The sequence below is a fragment of the Marmota flaviventris genome, chromosome 15 (genome assembly GCF_047511675.1).
Source record: "Marmota flaviventris isolate mMarFla1 chromosome 15, mMarFla1.hap1, whole genome shotgun sequence".
Taxonomy (NCBI): domain Eukaryota; kingdom Metazoa; phylum Chordata; class Mammalia; order Rodentia; family Sciuridae; genus Marmota; species Marmota flaviventris.
The window spans coordinates 24578821-24593621 of NC_092512.1; positions in this window are offsets into that span (position 1 = coordinate 24578821).

Below are 14801 nucleotides of genomic sequence, written 5' to 3' on the forward strand. Positions count from 1 at the left end.
AATATTTTAATTTTCCAAATTCTGGCAAGTGTGTGACGTCCATCTGCCAAATATGGTTAGGTATCAGTCCTCTAGGATTGACTCCAAGATTAACTTGTGGTAAAAATGTCACACAATTTTGAAATTGTTTTATTATATGTCTGGCTTGTTCCTTAGTTATTTTAAAACGCTTTTGTAAAGTATTAGCATTAACAGGAAACCTTTTATGAAAATTTGTAGCTTCTTCAAATGTAGAGAAAATATGTATGTCATGTGTAGTTTTATCTGCTAAATCATTGCCTAAACTAAGGGCTCCAGGCAATCCTGTATGTGCCCTAATATGTCCTATGAAGAATGGATCTTTTCTGTCCCAGATTAGACTTTGTATAGTGGAAAACAAAGAGAAAACAGTAGAAGAAGGGGAAATCCTACCAGCATCTTCAAGAGATACTAAAGCATTAACTACATACTGACTATCAGAAAATAAATTAAATACAGAATCTTTAAACATCAAAAAAGCTTGTAAAACTGCATTAAGCTCTACCTTTTGAGCTGATTGTTTGGGTACTAAAAATGTAAAAGTTTGATCTGGGGTAACTACTGCTGCTGTACCATTATTAGACCCATCAGTGAATATATTTGGAGCATTCATGATAGGTGTTTTTCTTGTCATTTTAGGAAAAACTACAGGATGCTTAGACCAAAAAGACAACAAAGGATTAGATGGTAAATGATTATCAAATGAAACATTAGATTTACACATGATTATTGCCCAAGTATTTAACTCATTAGCTAACTCATCAATTTGATCCATAGTATATGGAGTAATAATTTTATTGGGAGAAATTCCAAACACTCCCTTCGCTGCTTTTATTCCTTTGAGTATTAATTGTCCTACAGCCTCAGGATACCTAGTAAGAATAGTGTTAGGAGAATAAGATAAATGTATCCACAATAATGGACCTTCTTGCCAAAATACTCCTGTAGGAATATTTTTTGTTGGTAGTACAATAAATAATAAAGGCAAACTTATATCAATTCTATCCAAATGCATATTTTCCATATATGTTTCAATAATTTTTAATGCCTTTTTTGCTTTAGGAGTTAACATGCGGGGTGAATTTGGATCTGATGGACCTTTTAGAATATCAAATAAAGGTCCCAATTCTCCTGTTGGTATACCTAGATAAGGCCTTATCCAATTTATGTCTCCCAATAACTTTTGAAAGTCGTTAAGTGATTTGAGTTGATCTACTCGTATTTGAATTTTTGGTGGACGGACCATGGTTGAGGATAATAGAACTCCTAAATAATTAATTGGAAAATTTAATTGTACTTTATCTATTGCTATCTCTAGATTATAATTTTTTAATAAGTTTGTAAGTGTGGCATAACATTCCAGCAATATGTTTTTATCTTTATGTGCCAATAATACATCATCCATATAGTGAAATATTTGTAGTTCAGGATTTTGATTTCTAAGTGGCTGGATTGCTTTGTTAACATATATTTGACACATAGTTAGACTGTTAGCCATCCCTTGAGGGAGTACTTTCCATTCATCTCTCTGATCAGGACCTTCATGATTTAATGCAGGGATAGTAAATGCAAAACGTGGACTATCCTTGGGATGAATTGGAATTGAAAAAAAACAATCTTTAATATCTATAGCTAAAACATGCCAAGTTTTTGGCAAAGCAGACAATTGAGGAATCCCTGATTGAGCAGGTCCCATAATAACCATCTCATTATTAATGGCTCTTAAATCTTGCAATAATCTCCATTTACCAGACTTCTTTTTGATGACAAAAATGGGAGTATTATGGGGAGATATGGAAGGTTGTATATGTCCTTCCGCTAATTGTTGTTTGACCAGATCATGGGCTACTTGTGTCTTTTCTTTAGTCAGGGGCCACTGAGGAACCCACACTGGTCTTTCTGATTTCCAAGTAATTTTGATTGTCTCAGTGGCCCTTTCTGAAAATCCAACCCATGTCTGTCTGTTCCTTGATCTATTTGTACTGGTGCTGCTATACCTTGCCCTTGTTTTCCTAATCTTTTTTCTTTCCTAAAGCCTTGTCTAGCCCTAGTAGTGAGTGCATTAGGATTGATGTTATTTGTTAACGTCAAACCTAATTGATCTAGGACATCTCGTCCCCATAAATTTATAGGAAGATGATCCAATACATATGGCTGTATAGTTCCTTCACATCCTTCAGGATCCTTCCAATCTAATATCATAGAACTTCTATGGGGATTAGTCGCCACTCCTAGGCCTCGAAGCGTTTGAGTGGCTTGTTGTAATGGCCAATGTTTTGGCCATTCTTGACGAGATATGATGCTAAGGTCAGCTCCTGTGTCCAGTAGCCCATTAAACTCATGACCTTGAATATTTAGTTTTAGCATTGGGCGAGAATCTAAATTTAAAGACAACATAGCCCAATCTACACCTGTGGAGCCTAATCCCCTGGAACCTCTTTCTACACTATGACTAGGAAATTTATTATGTAGGCTGGGTATTATTAACAACTGTGCTATTCTATCTCCAGGTGAAATTACTGATATACCTCTTGGAGAACTAGCTATAATTTTTATTTCACCTACATAATCGGGATCAATTACCCCAGGACTTATCATAAGTCCTTTTAATGTAGATGAACTACGTCCCAGTAATAAGCCTACTGTTCCTTGGGGAAGAGGTCCTTTTACTCCTGTGGGAATGATTTGAACTCCCATCTCTGGAGTTAATACTGCTCTGGCAGAGGCGCAGATGTCCAACCCTGTGCTCCCTCAGGTTTGTCTGATGAGGGATTTAATGGACAATGTGTCCTGGGCACTAGCCTGATGGTGTTGCTGGGTTCCTCCACTGCCCCGTATATTTGTGGTTGTGGGCCCCGGAGCATTGGGCCCCCCTGTCCGTTTTTTGGCAATGGAGCCTGATGCCTTTCTCCACGATATCATGGATAAATACCTGGTCTTTGTCCGTTTTTTGATGAGGGAGTACCTTCTATGGTGGTTTGAGAATGGCATTCATTAGCCCAATGTCTCCCTCTACGGCATCGTGGGCAAATACCCGGTATTCTATTCCTTTGATACCTACTTTTGTTAAACCCTCCTCCTATGGGGCAATTCCTTTTAAAATGTCCTGTTTGTTCACAATCATAGCATGTTTTTGGCCTGGCATCTAAAGCCTGTTGTACTGCAGCTGCCAAGACCTGCCCTTGTTCATTAATATCTCTACATAATTTAATATATGTGTTTAAATCTTCATGTCTCCATGGTCTAATAACCTCTCTGCAGCAACGATTTGCTTGGTCATAAGCCAGTTGTTTTATTAATGGCATTGCTTGTTCTGTATCCCCAAAAATTTTGGCAGCCGTTTGAATTAGCCTATCTACAAAGTCAGCGTAAGGTTCATTAGCTCTCTGTATTACCTTAGATAGCTGACCTTGTAAATCTCCATGTCCTTGTAAAGTCTTCCATGCCCTAACTGCGTCTGCAGCAATTTGTGCATATATAGCAGGATCATATTCAATTTGTTGCCGTTGACCCTCATAAGGTCCTTTTCCTAACAACATATCTAGATTTCTTTGAGAGTAACCGGCTGCTGCATTTCGCCTAGCTGTCTCCACGCAAAATTCCTCATTGTCAACCTTCCATAACAAATATTGTCCTCCATTTAGTACAGATTTACACATGCTAGCCCAATCTGCTGGTGTCATGTCCAAGTTAGTAATGGACTCAACCATGCTTACCGTGAAGGGAGCTTGGGGACCATAGGTTGTTACAGCCTCCTTTAACTGCTTCACTGTTTTAAAATCTAAAGCACGGTGAATTCGCTGCCCTCCTGCCTGTTCAAGTACAGGGCATGCTAATCTTTGAGGTCCTGTCTCAGGATCCCATTTATCAACTACGGGGTTTGAGGGCCACTCAGCTGTCTCCATCGGTGGGGCTGTTGGTTGAATTATGCCCTCTTGTGATAAAACGGAGTTAGTAACAGCCTCCTGTTGTGGCCTTTTTCCTAACAACCCCTTTTCCTTTAAATTTTCTTCCTCTGTCTGACTAGCTCGAGAGAACTTCTCTTTTGTTTGATCTAAAATGTCTTTCTCCATGGTCTGAACCTCTAACAATTTACTTAACATCTTTTCGGTTTGTTTTTTACTAATTTCTAATCTACTATAAAGATAACGCAACCCAATAAGATAGCACAAAACAAAGCCGAAACTGAATGAAACAAAAACGGAATAAAAAATCATTGTATCAATTTTCTCTTCCTCAGGGCCGACAAACTTCAAACCTTTAGTCAACCATTTTTTCCAGTTTGCCTGAGAAATTTCTAGGGATAGGCAGCTTGAAACAAAAACAAGATAAATCAAAACAATAACACATTGTTTATTGAATTGGTCACCCATTCTTTCGCTCTTCCTCAGGGGCGAGCAATTTCACTTACCTCCAAGCTTTAGAAGCTCCCCGTACGGGCCACCACACAGCTTGTAGATTCAAACAGCAACTCTTTATTCCCGAACTCACACCAGCCGTCTACAATCACGTTCTGGGGAAATCCACGTTCTCTGCCCAAATCCACACCCACTGGGCTTCTGTCTCCCAAAATATACTGTCTGAATCCCGTGAGAACTCAAGGGGAACTCAGGCAGCAGGATACGCCCTATTCCCAGGAGGAATAATCTTAAACCTTAAACCTGGAACCTAAACTGGGAACACCCTAAACACGATTATCTTAAACCCGGAACACCCTAATCCGCCCTGGTCCTTGAGCAAGGTCACCTACATTCAATGTCACTGCAACATGTGGTACGCTGGCAAGGAAATTGTCATACCTACTTACTTGGCTAATGGCTCCCAGCAAAGGGGCACCCATATTTCTCCTTATATTTAATATGTTCAATTGTGTTGAAAGCTAAGGTCAATGCCAGAGAAGTAATGAAGTCCACTTAAAATGTATTCTCTTGAGAAGGCAAAAATGCAAAGGAAATAATATTTATTCATATTGTAATTCTTATCAGCATGTAATGCTTTATTTTACTGAATATGCTCAATAATTCTGACAGTAAAGATTATTTTCTTCATATTCTGAATTAGGAAATCAAAGCACAGAAAGGTTTAGCAACTCATGTAATATCACAGAGCTAGTATGTATTGAATCTTGTAAAGAAAAATCACAGCAGACGAAATAAGCAAACAAATTGATTATATTCTGATTCTATTAAGAGCATCAGGGAGAAAAAACTTATCTATCCTGGAAATTCACTACATGAAACAGAGTGGAAGATTTTTAAGAGCTCTATTAGGGGATCATTAGCCATCCATGCCTGTTAATGCACGTTTCCCAAAAGAAAACTAAGCTTTTGCTTACCTTCATGTCAGGAGGTGGTTTTAAGCAGAGCATTTCATTACAGTGCTTGTACTCTTATTACTCTTATTATAGCTCTTATTTCTATATCATGTTATGCTTCTAGCCTCCCATAGAGATGATTGCCTTTGAAAAGGATGGCCTCTGGATGGTAAAAACTGGCAAAAGGTTTTGTTTTTTTTTTCCTTCAAAATTTACAAATTAAAGAACAGTGAAAAAATTTACAATGACAAATTTCTAAAGGAAATGCTCTAAGAAAGTCAAGGTCAAGGACCTGGAGTCATTAAAAAAAAAAAAAAAAAAAACAACAACAACAAAAAAACCTGCCTAGAGTTCAGACAAGCTGAGAATCTGAGAGAAACATTAAAGCCATCTTCATCTAAACCATGTTTTAACTATGATCATTCTGACGCAAAAGTTCATGCTACATTTTCTGAAAGTACTGGTCAACACAATCTAACATATCAAATTCCCATGGACATTGCTGGACAGTAATACATATTTATTGAGAAATGTGTTCACAAAGAATAGAAATCCTTTACATTTTATCACTCGGAGTTAGATCCAGCTGCACCAATTTAAATGTAACCAACACAGCTACTTCTGTATGAACAAGGCCACTTTCTTTAAATAAGTGATCATTAATCACATCAAAGATATTTGAAAAGACCACCCAACTTCAGTTCTTCCAATTTTGGCACAAGAAGTAAACTCTCTCCTTATTGAATTCCTTAAAACAAAAGAAGAGTTGAGAATTCATGCTTTTGGTTTGGTTGAAGTGTACCTTGAAAAGTAATGATCTTAGAGATTTCTAAAGATTTTTCCAAATCTACTTATATCCATGTTTTCTCTATTAAACTGAAGAGGGAATAAAGATTAAGTCAGCTCCATAGTTTTAGGACAATAGACAGAATCCACATAATTTAACATACTGCCTGAAATGCAAGAGCTTAAAGGAAAACCATCAGTTGCAAATTCAGAGAACCAGGTAATGTTTTTTTTTTTTTTTTTTTTTTCTGGTTTGCAAGGCAAAGAGATACTAATAGAATGATTACTACAGGGGACATAGGCTATAGAGGTGAATAGAGGCAGAGCATAGGTTATACAGTCTTTTAAGGAGCACTAACGGATGATCTGGAAAAATATGGAGAAGATAGTTTACATCACACTCTCACTATTTTGTTTTCAGCATTTTCTGGGTAGTGCTCACAAAGATCAATTAATCTTCTACAATATCTCATAAAAATAAAATTAAAAAAAACAAAGAAAGCAAACATAACTACTACAATAATAAAACTTTTCTTCCAACCTATACTAACTCCAATTCCTACCTATTGTCTATGAATATGAATCATGAAATTCAGATAATGCTTTTTTTCATGTCACAAGAACTTATTGCCTCTATGGGACAATATGTGGCTTCATTTTGTAAAATAATTAATAGAGAATCATTAAGCTGTCAGTGTGGTATGCAAGCACATAATAAATGTAAAAACTCTAAAGCACAGGAAGAAAAAAACAAAAAGCTATGAACTGATTAACAAATATCCACATACTTAAGCCACACCTTTAATCATACAAATGTACTTTAAAATAGATTTTAAAAATGCACAGCAACAGTTAATTGAAATACGACTATGTAATCAATTTGCATGTTATTTGTGGCTGCTTTCACGCTATGATATCAGAGTGAGCAGCTGCAATAGAGATAATGTGTCCAATACAGACTAAAACTGTTATAGTTTGGCCCTTTATAGAATCTGCAGTCACTGGCCAAAGCAGCAATTCATGGGCCTGCTGCCCATAGAATTATCCTGTCCCTGATATCCAAGATCTTTAAGGATCAAAATACTATTTTCATTATTTTTTAAATAATGAAAATTCAGAAGAAAATATTGGACAATTTAGAAATTCTTCAGGATACTTCAAGGTATTCCACCATATATTCATTAAGTCCATGATTACTAAAGCAAGTTAATAGAAATGTGGAATATTTTAATTTTTTAAATTTCTAAATGTAGAAATGGTTACTTTAAAAAGAAATGTTCTCATGTAACAGAATACCCCCAAATAGAGAAGCGTTATGGAAATTGAGGTGCAATCACAAGTCTCTATTTCTTTTTTTTTTCTGTAAAAATAGGTTGTTTTTTCCCCCATTCGGTTGCCTTTCTTTTCCCATTTTCCATGATCATGGAAATCCTAAATAAAGAAGCAAATAAATCCATAATCTTGGAAATAAACAAATGCTTTAGAAATCTGAAGTAAATGCCATGTGTGTCAGTGACCATAAATCCTATTCAGGAGTGTATATGACTGGAAATGACTACTTGGAGTAATTTATTAAAGTTGCCTATAGGCCAGATGACCTTAGATTCTGTTTCCAGGAGAGAATGCTTCCATGCCATTACATTGTCTGGATTTTCTATTATATTCTAGCTAAGTTCCCAGAATGTATTGAAAGTGAAACATTGAGAAAAATTCAGATTTGGCTGGAAGCAAACTTGTGGTTTGCCTTTAGGCATAAATGATTTATTACAATGTCTAGCTTGACATACAGGTAACTACTCTTAAATTTTACATTATATCTTCTCTCCAAAGGCACACATCTGCCCTCTAAGAAATATAGACCATCGTTACTATTCTAGAATATGTAAGCTATGAACTGACTATAATCTCTTCTTAACAAATGCATACCAAAAATACCTCTTACCATAGAGTGTTTAGGTGAATGTCTATGAGAGATAGAAACAATTTGCATGGAGAAATATCTACTCTGTAATTTAATACTTTGTATGAAAATATGAAGGACAACTGGTATTTACTTGATATTCTGAGTTCGAAAGCATATTCCTCATGTGACTATGTATTTTTTTCAATATAGTGGTATATGTGAATAATGGTTAGATAACCCATGTTAAAGTGCTAACTGTTTTATAGGACATTTATGTTTTTACTGTTTGGAACTAAACTACCGTCACATTTCTGCCCTCAGTCTTTGAAGCTCAAGAATGAAATTAATACCTAACTGAAGTCCCTTATTTCTTACAATTAGAAAAAATATTTTCTTTTGTTATATATTAATTTATATATAATATGTAATATATAGTATAATTCAATGGCACAATATGCTATATATTTGTTACATACTGAAATGACCAGGAAAGTAAAAACAGGGGACTGAGAGAAGGTTCCCAATATAATAAACATCTAAAAATGAATTAGAATATTATTTAACATAATAAATAAACTCTGATATTACTATTTACAAATATGTCAAATATTCATGTTTTTGTCTGTTGAGGAAAGAATGTGTGCTAAAACTTATCTTAATTATTTATTCTATGTTTTCATGGAGAAAGCATATGTAAATATTAATACTCTAACCTTCTCAAATATTAATACTCAACCTTCTTATGTATCAAAATATATATATTTTGATACATATATGTATCAAAATATATTAAGATAATTTTGATAACAATAATGAATTAATACTACCAAATGAAATTTTCTCTTCACCTGTCGGTCAGGTATGTTTCTGATACATTTTGTTCTAAGCTTTAGGAGGAAAATATGAATTGTGGGTACTTGGTACATCTGCTTACTGGTATCTCAGTCTCAATGCCTGAGAGCCTAACTCTCTCTCTAACCTGTCTGAGATACAATCAGGTTTGATTACCAAACAATGAATACTCATTAGGCATTCTCAGTCTCTAGGTAACCACAGCTGTCAATCAGTGGAGACTCAGCAGAAATTTTTTCAAATAGTCTTAAAAAATCTTGAATTGAGACGTCATCTTTCTGGCACTCAAACCCAGGACTAGATTTTGTCCTAGGAATTGTACCCAGGGGCACTTAACCACAGTCATATCCCAAGGCCTTTTTATGTTTTATTTTGAGTTTCTTATGGCCTTGCTAAGTTGCTGAGACTGGCTTTGAACTAAGGATCCTACTGCCACAGTCGCTGTCCTGAGTCACTGAGATTACACTTATGCGCCACAGGCTGGTTCTGTCCTTCATCTTAACTGCCAGTTTTTGCTTTAACCTCTGCTACAGCAGATAAGTTGTGATCTTGCTGGGAGATTTGAAATGGGGGTGATTTAATTCTTCAACTCTTTTCCATGATTTACACAGGGTGATCAGGCCTACAATGGCCACAAGTTGTTGGTTTTCCCAACAACTTGTGAAATCCTTCCAGGGTTTCATTTTTTACTAGATTTCTGGCCAGATAGAGCAAATTTTTCTAGTTTTTATCTTTTTATTTTTTTGTTTTTACTTGTTGGTGCTTCTGGGTTTTAGATTTCTCTAACTTCTAGTCCATAATAAATGAAAAACAAGAAGATAATCCAGGGAACTCCTCATGGTGTTGTTTTTCAAGTCTTGAGGTCTATATCCATCTTCCACCTTTCTCTTTTCACCTTTCAGAGTTCTTCTACACTTGTTGAATCATCGCCAGCATATTTGATTTTATGTAGAGGGAGTTGTAGGGAAAAGTGAATCTTAGGCTATGTTATCCCCAAAGGAAAGCTAGCTACCCTTGCCACGTCTTTTTATGTTCTATCTATCTTCAATTACTCCACTTTCTTAACGTGGAAAACACTTTTCAGGTGCCATTAAAATACCACTTTCTATTTGACTTCCTTTTCCAATTAGATAGATATCTTCTTCTATTCTTTACCCTTCCGATGTTCAATTTTGTGAAATGCCAACTTTGTAAAGGAACATCAGAAAAGTCTGTTGATTGAGCAAAGCTATGTTCATTAGATTTACCAAAGTAAAGGGAAACATTACTTAGTGTCTATAGAAGGATTAAATGCATTTCCTTATTTCCCTGGCTTCAACATGTACCCCCTATAAATCTTTTTGTCTTTTTTCTTCCTTTTTCTGTTGTCTTTCTACCGAGCTTTCAAAAATTGTGAGATTTACAAAAGTAGTTATGAACAGAATTGACCTGAGAATTTCCTGACTGGAATTTCACCAGTGATCTTTAGCAAAGTCACAAAACCCCAAAAAAATTTCACTATTTCGAACCATAAGTTTTCTATCAGTTAGAAATGAGGACATGTGCTATGTCATCTTAACCACAAAGACATATACTCCTCTTCACTACCGCCCTATACAAATCCCTTGCTGTTTTGCCTCAGATATTTATGTGGTCTTCTGTTTCTCTTTGATACACATCAGCTAAATAAAGTTTTAAACCTTTCAATTGTTAAACTTTTTTTTCTTTTTTGTCATATCTCAATGTTTATAGGATTTTATGTCTTCAGTTGTGTTACTTCTAATCTGTCTCGCAAAGTAAGGAACTCGTTGGGAACAGACCCAAACTTATGACAATAATTTTTATTGGTTATCATAGCTGGAAGAAGATTTTGAAATGAGTCTTAATATGGATACCATTTCATTTGGTTTATAATATTATTTTCTAGAAGCAATGATTTGCTGAAACAAACTACTGACTTGTTATTTTATTTTTTAATACCTGGTTCCAGTCTTACCCAATGTAAATTCAGAAGAACATGCTGTGTTCCAGTATTGTCTCATATAATAATATGCACAACTGTAATATTATTCAATATAAACACAATATAAGCTTTGCTTTTTATCAAAAGTATCCAATAGAACACTAAGTTCAGTTACTATAATTATTTATGATTACAATTATTACTTGACTATTTACTTCATTAGAAAGTGGAGGCTTGCTAAGAAAAAAGTATTATTCATATTTATATGTCAATTCATGATTATAATGTGGCCACAAAATGTATATACATTTATGTACATCAGGAGGGATATTGTGAGGATAACTATATGGCCCTACACTTACAAAATGTTAACAAATCTCTAATCTAAGCTGAAGTTTATTACATTATTTTCTTAATATAACCCACAAATTACACTAAGGTAAATGTGATTGAAAACCATGTGTTTTTTTTTTTTTTTTTTCTGCCAGGAAAAAAGTAGAATACATTTCTACTGCCTACCCTATTGTTAGAATCACAAGTGAAGTATTTAACATAATTTAATTAGGAGAATTATTGAAAATGTAAGGTGAGGAACTCTCATACTCAATATACCTTCATGTAATATATATTCAAAACACACCAGGTTTTTCCATAACTCATTTGATAGTAGAAGATATATTTTGGAGGAAAAATTGAAGGCAAATTAATGAATAAAAACCTCAAACTTTGTTTTAAGCATTTACATGTATAGCAATGTAATATTAACAATTAAGGAAGGTCTGTCTTATTTGTTCAATCCTTTCCATATTATAGTTTCAGCAATATTGATGGATCAAATAAACTAATTTAGAGTAACATTTGTTTCATACTGACTGTAAAGAGAGAGCTAGCAGCTGTCAGGACCCTCTTAAGCTCCAGTGGCTCTTGCTGGCTGTTCTGCCCTGACATAGGAAAAGAACTGCTAACCAAACTCATTACGCCAATGCATGGGATATCATCTCTGCTTAGCTTTATATACCAATAACAGCAAACCTTTTTGAATGAAAAACATAATGTAACAAAATATGAAATAATAATATATACATACTTATTTTAATTGAGTTTTGATTCTGTTTTAAAATGAAATATTATTCTTATAGTATTATTAATCTTTCATTAAGTCTTCCCTGATTACATATATTTTTAATTGATTTTTTAAAATAAATGACAGTAGAATGCATTACAATTCTTATTATACATACAGAGCACAAATTTTCATATCTCTGGTTGTATTTAAAGTATGTTTACACCAATTTGTGTCTTCATACATGTACTTTGGATAATAATGACCATCACATTGCACCATCCTTGCTAACCCCCTGCCACCTCCCTTTCCCTCCCACCCCTCTGCCCTATCTAGAGTTCTTTTCCTCTCATGCTCTGCCTCCCTACCCCACTATGAGTCAATCACCTTATATCAGAGAAAATGTTCAGCATTTATTTTTTGGGGATTGGCTAACTTCACTTAGCATTATCTTCTCCAACGCCATCCATTTAGCTGTAAATGCCATGATTTTATTCTCTTTTATTGCTAAGTAAAATTCCATTGTGTATATATTCCACATTTTTTTTATCCATTCATCTACTGAAGCGCATCTAGGTTAGTTCCACAGTTTAGCTATTGTGCATTGTGCTGCTATAAACATTAATGTGGCTGTGTCTCTGTAGAATGCTGTTTTTAAGTCTTTTGGGTGTAGACCGAGGAGTGGGATAGCTGGGTCAAATGGTGGTTCCATTCCCAGATTTCCAAGGAATCTCCATACTGCTTTCCACATTGGCCACACCAATCTTCAGTCCCACCAGCAATGTATGAGTGTACCTTTTTCACTATATCCTCGCTAACACTTGTTGTTTGTCTTCAAAATAGCTGCTATTCTGACTGGAGAGAGATGATATCTTAGCGTGGTTTTGATTTGCATTTCTATAATTGCTAGAGATGAACATTTTTTCATATATTTGTTGATTGATTGTATAGCCTTTTCTGAGAAGTGTCTATTCAGGTCCTTGGCCCATTTATTGATCGGATTATTTATTTTTTTGTGTGTGTGTTTAGCTTTTTGAGTTCTTTATATACCCTAGAGATTAATGCTCTATCTGATGTGTGGGGTTAAAAATTTGCTCCCAAGATGTAGACTCTATATTCACCTCACAGATTGTTTCTTTTGCTGAAAAGAAACTTTTCAATTTGAATCCATACCATTTATTGATTCTTGGTTTTAATTCTTGCTCTATAGGAGTCTTATTAAGGAAGTTGGTGCCCAATCCCACATGTTGAGGATTAGGGCCTATTTTTTTTTCTCTATAGATTCAGAGTCTCTAATTTAATTCCTAGATCCTTGATACACTGTCAGCTGAGTTTTGTGCATGGTAAGAGATAAGGGTTCTATTTAACAAAGTTCTTGAAACACTGGCCAGAGCAATTAGATGAAAGAAATTAAAGGGATATGTATAGGAAAAGAACTTAAATTAGCACTATTTGCTGATGATATGATTCTATACCTAGAAGACCCAAAAAGCTCCACCAGAAAACTTCTAGAACTAGTAAATGAATTCAGCAAAGTAGCAGGATATAAAATCAATACCCATAAATCAAAGGCATTTCTGTATATCAATGACAAGTCCCCTGAGAGGGAAATGAAGAAAACTGCCCCATTTACAATAGTCTCAAAAAATAAAATAAAATACTTGGAAACAACTTAAAAAAGAGGTGAAAGATCTATACAATGAAAATTACAGAACCCTAAAGAAAGAAATCAAAGAAGACCTTAGAAGATGGAAATGTCTACCTTGCTCTTGGATAAGCAGAATTAATATTATCAAAATGACCATACTATCAAAAGCACTATTCAGATTTAATTCAATTCTAACCAAAATCCCAATGACATTCCTCATAGAAATATAGGAAGCAATCATGATATCCATCTAGAAAAATAAATGACCTAGAATAGCTAAAGTAATATTTAGCATGAAGAGTGAAGCAGGTGACATCGCTATACCAGACCTTAAACTACACTACAGAGTAATAATAACAAAAACAGCATGGTATTGGCACCAATACTGGTAGACCAATGGTACAGAATAGAGGAAACAGAGACTAACCCACAATATTACAATTATCTTATATTAGACAAAAGTGCCAAAAACATTCACTGGGGGAAAATATAGTCTCCTCAACAAATGACGCTGGGAAAACTGGAAATCTATATGCAACAAAATTAAATTACATGTATATTTTTGAGGATATCACATTTGGTAGGTACTCCTGAGATATACAAAATGAGTATAATATACTGTTTGTGAACTTAAGATATTCACAATGATGTTAGTTCATTTTTGTAAACATTTTGAGAAGAAACGTTTTTCAAGTCCTGTTAGGTCTGGAGACAGGCCTTGTGGGTAAAATAACAAACTACTTTCAAAGTCAATAGGAGTAATATAAGCAAGTTATTTGATAAAAATAAAGCCCAGGTACAAATCTTGTGCTGCATAAAGCCAAAATAGGGACACTTCAACCATTTAAGGCAATTAGAAGGCTCACAGAGAAACCTTTGACTGATGTAAGTTTGTGCATTTATGGAATTTGTTCAGTATCACAGGAATATCCTCCCAACATTTGGAGGAACATATCACAGTATTTGCCTCATTTTCCAAAATAATTCACAGCCTAGTCTAGGAAAAAGTATTAAATGAGGAATTGGAAAAAAATAAATAAAACTGATAGAATCATATTTTATTTTCTCTATATTTTCTCTACTTTGGGTGCGAATGCTGTGCCTATGTTCAACACAAAATGGTCCTACCCTGAACAGATTGGCAGTCAACCAGGATGGTCCATTAATCTTTTCATAAAATTCTTGTACCATCATTCCATACCTATTACTGCTGTTTCAAATGTCCTTTTGGGACAATTGTTGAACAGTTTGAAATCTGTTATTAAATCTTTCCAA